The 16,651-nt window shown below is 35.0% G+C and overlaps 1 protein-coding gene across 1 annotated transcript in view; it reads right to left on the bottom strand.

The window, feature by feature from the left end:
• LOC143903128 (uncharacterized) overlaps positions 1-16,651 on the bottom strand; it is a 49,377-nt gene that overhangs the window by 11,784 nt on the left and 20,942 nt on the right. The window lies entirely within an intron of this gene.

The raw sequence follows: 16,651 nt of genomic DNA, 5'->3' as shown, positions 1-16,651 counted from the left end.
CAACATTTTGCTACATTTCTTAAATAAGTTTTATATGTGAGCTAAAATTTTATATTTTTTATATTTTTATCATTCTTCTCTTGATAAAAAATTTATACTTTTTTCTCTCATCTCTGGAATATATTTGATATACGCTTCTCTCTCTCTCTCTCTCTCTCTCTCTCTCTCTCTCTCTCTCTCTCTCTCTCTCTCTTTCTCTCTCTCTCTCTCTCTCTCTCTCTCTCTCCTTTGGCTTCTATTCTCTCCCTTCCTCCCAGTTTTTCTCCCTATTTTTTTCCTCTCTCTTTCTTTTATCTTTATCGAACCATTCTCTTTTTTATTTTGTCCTTACTTTCTCTATCACTTTCTTGATTTATTTTTATCTTTTGTCTTCTAATTCTTTTGCACTATTTTCTTTACGCTTTCATGATATTCCTGCCTTTTGTTTTTTCAACGCGCTTTCTTTCCTTGTCGCTTTTACGACTCTTTTATCCTCTACACTATCTTTCTTCAATTTTATTATTTTATATTTATTTTATATGTATACTTCTCGCACACATTATTTTTTACTTTTTCTTCTCCAGTTAATCTTCCTTATCTATACCTTCCATTCCATTTTTTTTTCTTCTTATATACTGTCACTTTTTTCTCATCCATTTTTCTTTCGCACTGGCTGCCTTCTCCGTTACTCTGATTACTCATCTCTAACACCATTCTTGGTTTCTTTTCTCACACTCTTTACATTCACACGCTTCTCTCTCTACTATCCTCATTCTGTTTCGTGCATCCTTCTTCCCATTCTCACGCTTCTCTCTTCATCCTTTTTGCTCTATCTCCTGCCTCTTCCTTCGCGCTCTTTCTCTCGCTGTAGTCTCTTCTCGCACGCTCCTCTCTAGCTGAACCTATCTTTCATCCTTCTCTACAATATCGCGTCAATCCATTTCTCTTTCGCGCCATCCTCCTCTCGTTTCACTTCGGACGACAGAGACAGAATAAATCGTTGCCGACGGAGGGGATAAACGAAAACAGATTGGTGGAGGCTATCATAGGTCGCACGAGAGTACAAGAAGCAGGGGGGGTGGCAAACAGTATTGTGGTGGGGGTCAGTATTGTTACAGTGCTTAACAAGCGGCCGTGGCAATCAGTATCGTTCCCCGCTACCGAGACCCGCGGCACCCGCGGTAATTCTACCAATTTAAATCAATCCCAACCAAAGCATGGCCGACACACAGCTAGAGACCATTTTGTTTTCTTAATGCCACTCGACCCAATCAACGATATATCCCATACGATCATCAATATGACTATTTGCTCCTTTCGGAGTTTGGTGTAATTTCGTGAATAATTCTCTCCTCAAGATTAAACTTCAAGAATAAAGAATTGAATCTTGATAATCTATGATAAAAAAAATTTTGTACTACAGCTAGAGAGTATAAACAAGAGTGAAATCATAAAATATCAAAATAATCTTGTAGCTAAAAATATGACAATTGAATAAAGGTTTCAATATTTTATTGCATTAGTAGTTGTGCTTTTGTGTACATACATGAAGAGTGGTGCCAGGGATGGCAAACGGCAATCCATGAAAAACACATATCAAAGAAACCACAACCCACACGCACACACACACACACACACACCACACCACACACACCACACACACCCACACCAACACACCACACACACACACAACCACACACACCATGACAAGCACCAACACACACACACACACCACACCACCACACGAAACACACCCGCACACCACACACATTTTCCCCTTCAACGGAAAAAAACCCCCAAAAAACTAAAGAAAAAAATTCAAAACATAAAAACAAATTTCCAAAACAAACCCAAAGGAACAAACAAACAACAAAAACACAAAACAGACAACAAAAAACCCACACACAACAAACCCAGCACAACAGGGAAAAAAAAAAAAAAAGGCAACACACCCACCAAACAACACACAACCACCACACCCACACACCACACACCACACAACACAAAACCCCACACACACACACCACACCACCACACACACCACACCCACACACCACCCACACACACACACACACACCCAACACACCAAAAACACACAAAAACCCAAACACCACACAAAACACCACACCACACACCACACACACACACACACACAACACACACCCCCAACCACACACACCACCACACACACCCACCCCAAACACACACACACAAAATTTATAATTTTACATTGTATATTAAACACTTTATTGTATTATAGGAAATGTGCGTAGCGATCACGGTCTTACATACAGGTCTGAAAACTTCAATGGTGGGGGTAGGTCGCTTAGTGAAGTTGTGTTTAAGTCATCTAATAGCCACTAGAGTCGTTGCGATCGATGTTCGCGCGGTGGCGAGGGACGCCGGAGGCCGGGGGGGATATTTGTCATATGAAATTTGGCGGAGTGGTTTTGTGTCAACTTCGTAGTCTCGACATTATGGGTTCGAATCTCCGTGCCCTTAAGTTTTTTTTTAATCCTTTCACAATAATAATGTGATAAATAATAATGCTTTAAATAATTAAAGACTACAAATTAATAAAATATGTATATAAAATAAATACGAGTTTTTATTCTGAAAATTAAAAACAAATAAAAATATTTTTTATGTTTATTTTTATCTTTTTTTTTATTTTTGTGGGTATTCCAGGTTGTCAATTCAAGGTAAGTATAACGAATAAAAATCAACTCTTTAATTTTATCTTCTTTTATTTTATTTTTAAAATTCTTGCAGGTATTTTTCAGTTTTTAAAATCAAGTACATAAGAAAGAAAATATAAATCAATCCTTCAATTTTCGCGGACAGGGCCCACTGGCATGTGGGTTCTTCGGGGGGTACGATCGTATCGTAGGAGCTAATTATTATCGGCCACTAAGCTTTTTTGAAATATAATTAATTAATAAAAATTAAAAATATGTCTATATATATATTTTTTAACAGTATTCAAACTGTTTTTTTATTGATTTGATATAAAAGTATGTTTTAATTGTTATTGATTATTCGATAAATAACTGTAGAATATAGTAAAGAGTGATTTTCTCCAAATTTTTAGGGAATCACGGAAACGATTTAGCAAGTATTTGCCACAAGACGCGGTTTCTCTTAATTTGTTATTAATTTTTCATTAACAATTTATTCTCTAGCGGTCTTTAACAAAGAGCGATATTCTCATCAAATAATTTAAAGACCGTTACAGAATAAATTGTTAATAAAAAATTAATAACAATTAAGGAAAACCGCGTCTTGTTGCAAATGCTTGTTAAATTATTTTGTTATTACAAGAACGTGATTCCCTAAAAATTTGGAGAAAATCGCTCTTTGCTATTCTAAAGTTATTTATCGAATAATTAATAACAATTAATTAAAACATTGTTATATCAAATCAATGAAAAAATTGTTTGAACATTGTTAAAAATATATATATATAATATATTTAATCTTTATTGATTAATTATATCTCAAAAAAGCCCAGTGGCCAATAATAATCAGCCTACGATACGTTCGTTCCACCCCGAGGAACCCACATGACATTTGAACGTCTCCCTCCCGCGAGACGTTTCGCTGTTAGCGCCCGCTGCTAGCTTCAGCTATACGAGTTTTCGGGTTACGTTCATCTGCGGACTTCGATGACAACGACGAGTAGTGGCTATGCTAGAAACTAAATGCATCTTCGATAAGCGACCATGCCCCCACCACTAGAATTAGCGGTAGTCTCATCCAGACCTGTATGTAAGACCGTGGTAGCGATGTATGTACACGCACGCATTTGTAGCATCGTGCCATTTTATATATCTGATGCATTACTTTATTATATATTATTCACTATTAACTGTGACTGAGATATTAATCTAAATGCAACAAAATACAACAGAAATATAACAAAAAATTAAAAGATCATATATTAAAATTCTTTTCCAAAATTTCTTATATTTTAAAAAAATCTACAAAAAATAACTGAACGTAAACTTTGACATCAAGAAAAAAACGAAATATTCGAAATGAGTATTGCAAATAAATTTTGCATAAAAGACGCACGAACTCCGTAAAGCTAAGAGCCGCTTGCTCAATAATGTGGTAACCCCTTTACGAGCGATCTGTCTAAAGGTAGAGATTAAATCGCAGGCGCTAAATGTACAAAGTTTACCGATATGGTTACAAACGATCCAAAGAATTCAATCACCTCCAGTAAACTATTAACGATGACGAACGAATAGCTTCGAACTTAAAGAAAGTTGAAAGGGCTCGAAGAAACTTGAAATGGCTTTGCAAATTTACTCATCTCGTTGTCGGTCTGGTAATTACTTTTCTCTATCCCGCGACCCCTTTCGATCATCAAGATTTTGTTCTCTTGAGATTGTTTACTTTCCATCATAATCAAGGAAAACAATTAAACGATTAGTTTCGACTGAACGTCGTTTCACCGTCGTCTCTGTTATCGTAAAATATACTTTTTATTAAGTTCGTGATCCCTGATTTGCAAATGCAACTGTCTGAGAATAGCTAGTCTTTTTATTTTGTCACTCTCATTATTATGCTATTCTTTCTGTTTGCATGCTCCTTTTTTCTGTACATTATTTTACAGTTTGAATATTAAAGTAACAAGTATCATTCAAAATAAAAGCAAGGAATATATTTATAATTGTTATGCAGAAAAGCAAATTGTTATATTATAATTGTTATGTATAGAAAAGAAATAATTAACTAACTGCTTATATTAATAAATTAAATAATTGCAAATAATATTATAAAAGAAATTAAAATTTTTACAAGTTAAATTTGAAATATTTGATTTTAAAAGAATGATATATGAGAGAGAGATTTTTGTATCTTATTCCATATAACTTATAATATAATTTTACAAGAAATTCCAGCACACACAAAAACTTTATTAATGTGCTTTGCAAAGAAAATTCAATACAAATTGATAATCCTTTCACAGATGTGCAATGACACATATCTTGCATTAAAATAACTGACCCTAAACACAGTAAGCGCTGCGATTCGAATCAATGAATCCCTTGTATGAACATCCTGGAATAAGAGGGTGAAAGTAAGCGGATAGCGATTTCGCGTGTATAAACTGCATCAATCACCGCAGTCTTCTCTAGTATATCTGCTCATGAATTCAGACGCCTATCACTCTTCACTGTTAAGTGGCGATAAGAAAATAAGGTGCACCGCAAAATTTCTTGTTCGACTCTTTTTATGATTTGTAACCCCATTTTGAAATACTATTAATTTATCTTTTAACTGAGTTTAACTCTAAAAAAATGTTACATATACTTTATTGCTTTATTTTATACCTATATACATATATACACACGTGACATATTTCATTACTTTCATTATTACTTATTGTCAGAATGCATATAGACTTCTTATCATAATATCATATCGCATACTAATTAATTGGAAATTTTGATCAAAAAGACGAACCTTCATATTTACATTAATTTATATAAAATTTGGAGTATAAATTAATGCAGTACAAATAATAAATAATTGATACTTTTGAAAAAGTAACATAGTCTCTTTATGGTTATAGAATCGTTATCTTATATCATAAAGAAATCATCAAATTATGGTCAGAAGAAACGTCTCTCTTAAGGAGAAATTAGAAAGGACCCCGGGCACACACACACACACACACACACACCATTCTTATGGGAAAATGTTTTTCTGCGGATTTGGCTAATTTTTGGATATGTTGTAGTTCTCGTCATTCTAAACAAATGTCTCAATGGGCACAATTTGATCCTATGAGCCGTTACCGCGCTATAAGCCCTGGAAGGTCCAGATTTGATATGTAAAGGTATAAGCTTTTCGACTCGATATATGTGACCCTCGGTCTAGTGTGTGTGTGTGTGTGTGTGTGCGTGCGTGCGTGCGTGCGTGCGTGCGTGCGTGCGTGCGTGCGTGCGTGTGTGTGTGTGCGTGCGGGTGCGTGTGCGTGTGCGTGTGCGTGTGCGTGTGCGTGTGCGTGTGCGTGTGCGTGTGCGTGTGCGTGCAGAATTGCGTAGGTTTATATATGCACAAACGTGAATTTCCTGCCATATTAACGTATAGTAATGTGTCACGCTTTTCTCGATCACTTTGCCGCCTATGCGCAGACAGCAGCTAAGCAGCTAGACACACACAGTGTGTATTTGAATTTGATATGCACAGATACTAAAAGGTATACCATTCAACATGTATAGAGACAGGATTATATAATGTATAGCAGTAATGCAAGTAAGAATATGTAAAAGTGCATATATAGTAGTTTTTTTTTTATAAATACATGATATGATATTATCCAACATGATACGCAAGAGCATTTGGTAGACATGTTCATATCCTCAAGAGTATTTGTTAGTATTTGGCACATATTATGTGCAACATCTGATATATACTCCGTCCAGCAAGAGAATATCCTTGGTCTGCGCATACGCACACACACGCAGACGCACACGCACATGCACACGCAGACGCACACGCACACGTACACGCACACGCACACGCACACGCACACGCACACGCACACGCACACGCACACGCACACGCACACGCACACGAACACGCACACGCGCACGCAACGCACACGCACACGCACACGCACGCACGCACACATATACACACGCACGACACTAAACACCGAGGGTCACATATATCGAGTCGAAAAGCTTATACCTTTACATGTCAAATCTGGACCTTCCAGGGCTTATAGCGCGGTAACGGCTCATAGGATCAAATTGTGCTCATTGAGACATTTGTTCAGAATGACGAGAACTACAATATATCCAAAAATTAGCCAAATCTGCAGAAAGTCATTTTCCCATAAGAATGGTGCGGGGACCTTTTTTAAACTGCTTTTGTTTCAAATCAGACTCATTAGCAAGTTCTTTCTCATTGTTTCATCTCTGACAGTCAAACCTTTCGCGATATGGCACGTGACATATAACGGTTGACATATAATTAGCATTTGGGGCAACGAAGGCTTTGGCTGAAGATGACAGGAGGTACAATGCACGCCCCCTTGTATTGTTCCCTGTCCCATAACTTGGCCACAAACCGCCCTTCGTATTCCGTTCCAGTTGATGAGCGTGTCACGTAAGCCGCTTCGAAATTAGTCAACTTAATCGTTTATAAGACCGCACTTTTACGCACAGTTTAAGGAACTGTAAATAACGCAATGTTGTGTGTCATTATGTATTTTATATAGGATTTACACTGTACACGCAGCAAATATTTTGATAATTGTATAAAAAAAATATATAAGACAGATTTGTATAAAAAATATTATATAAATTTGTACTAATTTATAAAATGTACTAAAATGTATAGTTAATTATTGATGTCATCTCCGTGTAGTTAGAAAAATTGTTCTTATTGTTAGTACAAGCACAGGATAGATTATAAACTAAACACTAAATTATTTTAACGTTAGAACTACCAAAAGGGTCAAAATAACTTTTTTTACATTTCAAAAAATAATTATTATTTATTTTTAAAACATCAGAATTTCTGAAATTTTCTCCGACTTTATTGAAATATATAGATAATTAATTTTATAAATTTGTTGTCTATTTTTCTCTTTTTTTTTCTCCATTTTAACCTCTTCGGTAGAAATAGGCATAAGGTAATCTTTGGTAGTTCTAGTGTTAAAGATTCTTAAAACATTATAGTTTATGTAAAATTTACGGCATAAGTGCATTAATAAAAGCAATAGACTTTTGACAAAACTTTCGAGAACATTATAGTACACAACCTGCGTAAATCGAGACGAACTGGGACTGAATTTCGAAGTTTCACGTTATGAGGAGGGTCCGCGGAGAAGGGTGACTTAAAGTTAATTGGAGAGCGGCAGCGCGATGGCGAGGAGTACGGAGGAATAAATTGCGAGTCGACGAATCAGATTGGTATATTCCAACGGTATTTCGGATTAAGTCGTTTGGTTATATGCCGTTTACATTGCGTCTCGGCAGTCTCTCCCGAATCATTCAAGGGAATTGCTTAATTTTAAGAAAGTTCCCGGTAGATTTACCAAGGTGGACTTTGACATCCGACCAGTGGAATCGAGAACGCGTGACTTACAAAGTATAATTTACTATTTTAAAAATATAACAGAATGTAATTGTTAAAGAATTAAGCCAATTTTTTTCCCAATTTTTCTTAAAATGTCATGTTTATTTATCAATATTAAATAAATAATTAATTATTTAAAATAAAATAATTGTAATTATATATTCTTCATAAAGTTAATATAAAAAATACGTATATGTGTATTACATATTGGTTAACATTAACATATTAATAATGCATAAAATTGTTTTTAATTAAAAAATAGATTTAATTAGATTAAGAAGAAGGTGATTTTACACATATAATAATAATTATATTATATATGTAAATAATATAATATATAATATACGTTATTTTTATTGTATATATAATTTTATTATATAAATTACACATACACGATTATATAGCAAACTTCAATCCTTCTTCTAAAATAATTGTTTGATCAAAACTTATTTTATAGTTTTATATGTTTTAATATTCTATTGATCTGAAAAATAAAAAAATTCTTAATTGTGCTATCAGATAAATATAAAAACTATATTTAAAAAATATTATATTATATATATATTATACCTATATTATAGCTAATAACATAATATTTTTAACAAGATTTTAAAATATAATATTTTATTACAGATATATGTAAATATATATAATCTTGTACAAAAATATTGTATTATTTTGTTCAATAAATTATAAAAAACTTTGCAATTTGAAAAAATTTTCTCTATTTTTTTACCAAATTAAATATGTGTAAAACTTGAAAAATGGTTTAATTACTTGATAAACAATGAGGAGATTTTTAATATAAATTATACAGGGTGTTAAAAAAAGGTAATACCAAATAAAAATATGTAGTACTTGTGAAAAAAAAACAAAAAAGTCTTAGCAAACATTACTCCAAAAACTATTTATTTCCAAGTTATAAAGCATTTAATTTATTCTCTGTTCGTTTCACATGCATTGTATAACGTATTTATAACACGCAACTGCTCGTATACTTGTCTTTCACAAACTTCTAAGGTAGACAAATAATGAAAATCATCGAACTTTTGGAAAATATTTCTCTTCTACGTCGACAACAAATGTGGTTCATTCACGATGGTGCTCCTGTGCATTTTCTCAAGATTGTTAGACAGAAATTAAACAATTGTTTTCAAGAAAAGTGGATAGGTCGTGGCGATCTAGTTGTATAGTCACCTCGCTCATCAAATTTAAATTCGTTAGACTTTTATTTATAGGGGCATTTGTGTAGAGCATATGGTATACGCCACATCAGTTGACACTTTAGATGAACTGATACAGAAAATTGAAAACTCTTGTCAACAAATATGAAATAAACTAAAATAAACTTGGAATTTTTGAACATGTTCGATCTTCAATGAGAAAGTGTGCCGAATTGTGTGTTGAAATAAACGGAGAGCACATATCAAACGTCTGCTATAGAAAATGCTTTATAACTCGGTAATAAATGGTTTTTGGAATAATAATGCTTATAAGACTTTTCGGTTTGTTTTCATGAGTGCTACGTACCCTTAAAATTTGGTACCACCATTTTTCAACACTCTGTATACAAGGGTATAAATTATTGTAATATTTATATAATTATAAATAAAGAATACAAGAGTGTAAAAATTAAAATTCCATATATCGACGCAGATGACCATCCAACAGCGAAATTCCAGCCGCACGAACGAATCGTTCAAACCGCACATATGAGCAAAGACTCAAAAAGAAATTGGTGCCCACGTGTGCATGCTCGGATGAATGTGAGCGGCTTTGCAAAATGGCAACGGGTCCTGCTGAGTTCGATATGTGCGTTCGGAATTCACTGGTGTTCGACATGTCGTCGTTGAGACGAGGCCGGAGTTGGCGGGGGGTTCACAGCTGCGCAGTCTACGGGGGGTTAGTATTCTCTCCCACCCGACGACTGTTGCAGCCCTGAAGGCACCTCGTTATCACTGACTCTTTCTTCTCGTTCTTTCTTTTTTAATTTGAATCTTTTGAGCGACTGCCTTCATAAACGTGCCATAAGCTTGTCCGTTTCCATGAAAAGTTGAAAAAATTCGCAACTGGTAATTCGTGTCAACGATAAAACAGCTATATTATAGCACGCACATTGCCAGGCGCATCATAACGACGGCTCAAATGCAGTTAAATTAAAATTACCATTTTTACATAAGGCATCGTATATAACGCCGTTTATCTTTGCACCTGATAGCATTAACGCCCTAAATAATCTCCGATATCCATATGTAAATTTTAATGTATGATCACGAGTGCCGTCATTGACTGTTATGTTAAATTTTTTCCATATACTCGGCCAATGCCGTAATCTCACGTCATAATCGTAAATGTAACATAACTTCAGACATCGGAGTTATACGGATTAAACTATAATCTTCCTCGGATGAGGCTGCGTAAATTCCAATAATAATTGTTTTTAACAATAAGCGGGAAGATATACACACGTGCCGATCGTCCCACCGCCGCGCGCCAGCCGCGCGGCACGCCGCGCCACGTCACGCTGCGTCGTTGCGATCGCTTCGTATTTTCGGCGTCGTGCGCGTGTTCTTTGTCGACAATGGCTTGGTAACTCGAGATCATCGACATCCATAATGACCATCAGTCGCTCGAACGATCATAATAGTCGCATCGAATAATGAGTAGGATAAAAGTCAAGGAAACAATTGCCTCGCCATTGTCATTTCGTGACCCATTCAGACTACCCTATACGTGACGCGCTTTCGTCACGTACGTTTTCGCTAAGGGATCCGCAAACGAGATCGGAATTGGTGCATGTATCACGAATAAAACGACACTGCTGAGTTAGAGCAAATTATTACGCATCAGAATATGATCCTTTAAAGTATTATTTTAAGAAGGTACTTGAATATACTTGGAAATTTAATATTAATCCAAAGTGTATTTACTGGGTAACATCTGGGAATAACGTGATTTGTCATTACCTAAAGGTTATACTCCTAGATATAAAATTTTGAGTCTTTTTATTATAGAATCGTGTACATTCGCGCATTGTTCGCTGTGTTTCTTAGGGCATTCTTCTTCTCGCGTTTCTAGCCATCTTCACCAAGTCGTGTGAGACAATGAACGACAAAAAAAGGGGTTTTGCTTGGCGCGACACGCTCGTATACAAATGCATGGGGGCGTACGCTACTTCCGCTCTCGCCATTCAATCGCGATCTCGATTCTCGAAGGAAGAATGAACCATAAACCCGATACTCCGAGTATGGGAGACGTCGTTGCAAAGCTGAGCCGGGGACCGGTGCCGGAAGTCTCGCGTGTGCCATTTGCCTCGTACGATATACTTATACACGTCTTCGGAAATCACGATAAGATGAATAGGGGATTCTTTGAGTGGCGCGTGCCTGTTGCCACCAGAGCAGATCAGGAGAGAACGTCTGATTTAACAATGAAAAGAACAAGCATAAAACAGCGCTTCCAATTTTAAACTATATAAGTTTGATTGGCAATTATTTCTTACAAATTAATATTTAAAAAATAAGCTATTATTATATATATATACAGGGTAATTCGTATAAAGTGACCGATTTAATCGTTAGCGAAATTTGAAGACGTACAAAAAAATAGTTTATACCGACATGTTCAGTACATCATACAGGGGACATCATACAGTAGAGACGATTAGTTTATGGGTAGAGGCGTTAAGGACATTTTAAAGTCAACTTTATTTTCTTAAATAAAATATTATATTTTTTTATTTCATAGTATGATAGCCCTTTATTAGAACAAGTTCAATAATTATTACATAAAGACATTCAAGGTCAGCCAAGATAGTAAAATAAATTTCAAATGTAACACAAATAATTATTAGATTCTTGGTTTCTTTCTCTCTCCTCATTAAATTCTTATAATCTTAATCTGTTCTATTTCTGTTATTTTCCATAAACTTTGCTACTCTAATACAGTAAATTTATTTTACTGCTACAAATCCAACATGTTTTTATAATGTCTTTGATTCAGTCTAATAAAGCACAAGAGAGCTCAAGGCAAAGCTCGTAATCCTTTATTTCTTGACGAGCGAACGAGCGAATAAAGGGCGAGTGGTCGGAACTCGTTAGAAGACAGGTTGAATCGAGGATACTTCAATCTTGGGAGGTGTTCGATGATCGATTTGGGTAGTCGTGGGGATCCTCAATAGCACGGCTTAGTTGCCGAGGAGTGTGTTACTGGCGGATTTGACGTGCTTATCAATGGATCACCGTAATGGATCACCGTAATAGGCTGCACGCACCCCCCAAATCACATAACTAATAACTGATATCTGATAAGAAAGCAATAGCCGATATTTGCGTGACGATATTCGCGTGCAACTGTTCACGTCCACGCCAAAGAAAAGATTTTATAGAAATATTTATATTTCAGTTTGCATTTGTTTAAATTTTTGATATATGTAAAGGTTATGAATATTAAGTAGCACTTAACTAATTAATAAATTTTCAGAACAATATTAAAAATTACGAATTTATTTGGAGGGGTAAAAATCATAGTGGTGTACATAAGTCAAATTTTTTAAAATATTGACTCGTGTGCATAGATGTAATTTATATATTGTATAGATTGCATCTATGTATCGAGTCAATATCTTAAAAAATTTGACTTACACCACTATGGCTTTTACCCATCCATTTAAACATATAACATTACAACATTCGCATTTTAACAAAAAATAACTTTTTTATTGTGTATACAAATTATTGTAGGATAGATAATTACGTGATATAAAATATTTACTTTTTACGTAATATAAATTTTATTTCTTTAATAAAAGAAATTACTTTTCAATACAATGTAAAAAGCACATAAGTGAGTCTTATTGTTAGACAAGCTTGCATCTTAAACTTGAGAATCTTCCTTAGAATATTCTTTATTTTTAAAGAGTTGGATCATTTCGGAAACGTTCTTTAACGAGAGACATTAATCATCGCCGCAATGACACTCCGACGTTCTCAGGTACTTAATCTCTTACTCTTTTCTGATGTAAGTATCGGGCAAAACTGGCAAGGCAAAGTGCCAGAAAGAACTGGTCCGATGGCTGCCATCTGCCACCCCCAAGGGGTTTCTGTCGTCGGTCTCAGAAGCTCGGAACTCTCGCACGATGATGAAGTCACGCGAGTGGCTTGGACGGCTCAATGCCTTTAACCGTCCTTCTAACCCCTGAGAAACCACCCTTACTATATACCACAGCGGCTTTATTCTATCGCAAACCACTGCACGGCGCTTTTCATACAAGATTATATAGGATATTACACGTTAAATGTCACAATTTAACCCCTCGGGCTACGTCGTCGGTTGGAACACCGAAGAAATCCTGTGGAAATGATTGGAACGGAAATATACTGTAGAGAAAACTGTCGAATAAATCGTGACATTTAACGCAAAATATAGGAAATTCTTTAAATTCTCATACCAAGAAGTTTCTTTATTTCATTGACTTTTTTATTTCAAGTTGTAAATTTTAGTAAAAAATTGTTAACTTATAATTTTATAATTCTATGCATTTATACGAATACTGATATCAGCAAAATTCTATTCATTAGATTGTCCATAAAAGATATATTTCAATAACACTCGCCAACAAAGTTAAACCTTTCTCTGGTAACATAAATGAAATAGGATGTTTTTAACTAATTCGCATATAGTATAAATGCAAAAATGACAGTAAAAAGCAACACATTACATTTTTGTGTTGTCGATTATGCCAGTTTTAAAGATCGAGATTCTTTATGTATCGTAAAACACGTTGGCCTCATTTTTTATATTTGAAAAATTTCCGAAAGCAGCTCTAGACAATAGAATAAAAGGAACAGTTAATTTATTCTAATAACAAAGAATGTGTTAAAACATAAACAAGTAAATTTATTAGTAGAAATATTGTAGGAAAAGTCCGCAAACGTTAATGGTAATAAAGCGTTAAACCATTTTGAAGTTCTTTTACTCTGTGAAAAAAGCACATTAAAGAAAGGAACCGGATTTAATATTGGTCACTTTTACAAATTAAAATATCAATTCTAAAAAAAGTGTGACATTGTGGAACTTATTGTCATATTCATAATTAGCACATACAAATTAACAAAAAAATAAATGTTTTTATTCGTATTGGGTAAGCCTTGTTGATTAGTGTAATTAATAAGTATAATTGATTTTTTTGTATGAGTTGTCGAATTTCAGCGTCTACAACCGTATTATTTCCGACTTGTCCGCGATTTGACTCGGACGAAGCCGTAAATCGGTGTCAAATTGTCGGGCAAATAGAGGGCGGGGACGAACTGACGAGCGGCATAAAAAAGCCTTATGCACAGCGTATGGCTCCTTGGTCGTTCCCCCTAGTACTCGAATCTCCGTCGAGGCGAAGGCAGCTGGCTCGTTTTGTGAATTTCATTTGAATAATTCCCGGTCGTCGTGGCGCGTGCCGCCAAGACTGTACGTACCGCTTCTCGAGAATCCTCGCGCCAGGTTGGTTCTTCTTTCGGTATCGCAGCTTCCATTGGCCCGTCTCACGGGAGACACGTGGCCGGATGTCGGTGTACGTTCCGTATCAAAAACGTTTCCGTTCATCTCGACGGGATAATACCGTCTCGCCTCGCGTTGCAACTCCACCTTCCTCGATCGGTATTCTTTTGTCTATCCTTAGGAGTCCTTGTAACCTCGAGATTCACGCAAAGGCGTGTCTCGTAAACTTAAAAGAATTGTTATTTTTTTAACGACATAGGCACTTCATTTTCTTTACCGGCAACTGTTTAGTCCGAGTCAAGGGCTTTTTATCACGTTTTTTTAAGATATATATGTTTGTTTGTTTAAGATTTAAAAAAGATTCTTTTCTCTCTTCTTCATCATAATTTTCATGCTCTTAATATCTCATAATAAACAAAAACCTGAAAATCGTATAGCCCTTTTTCTGTAAACATGAAATATAGCTAACTCCAAGAGAGGGATCCAAGAAGAGACAGATTATACGCAGGGTAAGCCTATAATCAAAGTGACCACTCGACAATTTATGTGATAAATAGCGGAGGGTCGAAGAAGGGGATGCGGTCTACGTCGGCAGAGGTGAAAAGTTTATTTAAGACCAAATCATCCTTCATCGATTAAGGTAAGAGAGGGTGCGTGCACGGGGCGACAGTGCGATTGCGTGGTGAGGGGGTAGGAAATAGGGAACGGAGAGTCGGTACATGTTATTGCTTGTATTGTGGCGCGGCCCCTCGAGCAACCGGTAGGGGTTGGTTTTAGTCGGCCAACTCTCCCCGGAGATTTCAAACTTCTCGGTTGCCTTTAAACGGAATGGCAGAATGCGAATTTAGTTGGCGGCAGCTACTTGTCGGCCAACGCAACGCTATCGTACGTAGATCTTGTGTTATTTACACAGATAAGAATTTTAAGTTGTTGCGTAATAGATATTAGAAATTTATTATCGAAAAAGTCTCCAAAATATACCTATTTTATTTACATGGATATAATTATCGTAAAATAGCACATAACGATTATACAAGTACTTTTATACCTTTACATTTTATAATAATATGCATTTAAAGTATGAAAAAATATTTCTGGTTATTAATAAATATGCGTAGCTAATATATGTATAATTGTTAAAACATTTGCTAATCACAGATTTAAAAAATAACAGAATATAAATTTTATTTTACATGTGGTACATACAGTTACTATCAATTACAGTTACTATTAATCAATTCTAAAACAAATTTTGACATATATAATTTGTACCGTAAATTTTATTATTTAATCAAGACGCTTATATTATAAGCATCTAAAATTACATCAATTTAAAAATGACCAAGACTCGTTGGTCGAAAAATGGGGTGACGATTCGTCACGACGAGTATAATTGCTGCTACAATTATAATCATTGCCAGTTACAGTCAATAACAATGCTTAATTGTATTTATTATTCTCACTGGCGAAGCAAATGTTAAATATTCGGTTTGAATTTACACCGTTGACTGAAAAATCGGTGTTCCATCTTACATTGTTATTGCGATGAATATTGCCACATGCCTCGGTGGTCGAATTGGTACGACGCCCGCACGGAATGAGGGAGGTTCCAGGTTCGAACCCTGGCTGAGGTAATATTTTTCGCAATAAATTTTATTATTTAATCAAGACGCTTATATTATAAGCATCTGAAATTACATCAATTTAAAAATGACCAAGAATCGTTGGTCGAAAAATGGGGTGACGATTCGTCACGACGAGTATAATCGCTGCTACAATTATAATCATTGCCAGTTACAGTCAATAACAATGCTTAATTGTATATATAATTTGTATTGCTATGCATTTTAGAACTAAAGAATGAATGCTTATTAATAATATATGTTTAATAAAATACTAAATTTTTTGCTACTAAAAATGTGCATTCTTATTGTTTATGTGTTTATTAATTTACAATTTTTTTCAAGTAATTCTATTATTTGAATAATATCATTTATTCAAAAAATTATAAATACTCTTAAAACACATAAATAATTATCAAATAAAAGATTCAAAACGAAGGAGAAACGGTACATAA

This window comes from Temnothorax americanus, unplaced genomic scaffold (genome assembly GCF_048541705.1).
Source record: "Temnothorax americanus isolate GAGA-0224 unplaced genomic scaffold, ASM4854170v1 Scaffold103, whole genome shotgun sequence".
Lineage (NCBI taxonomy): Eukaryota > Metazoa > Arthropoda > Insecta > Hymenoptera > Formicidae > Temnothorax > Temnothorax americanus.
This window is presented reverse-complemented; position numbering and strand designations above follow the sequence as displayed.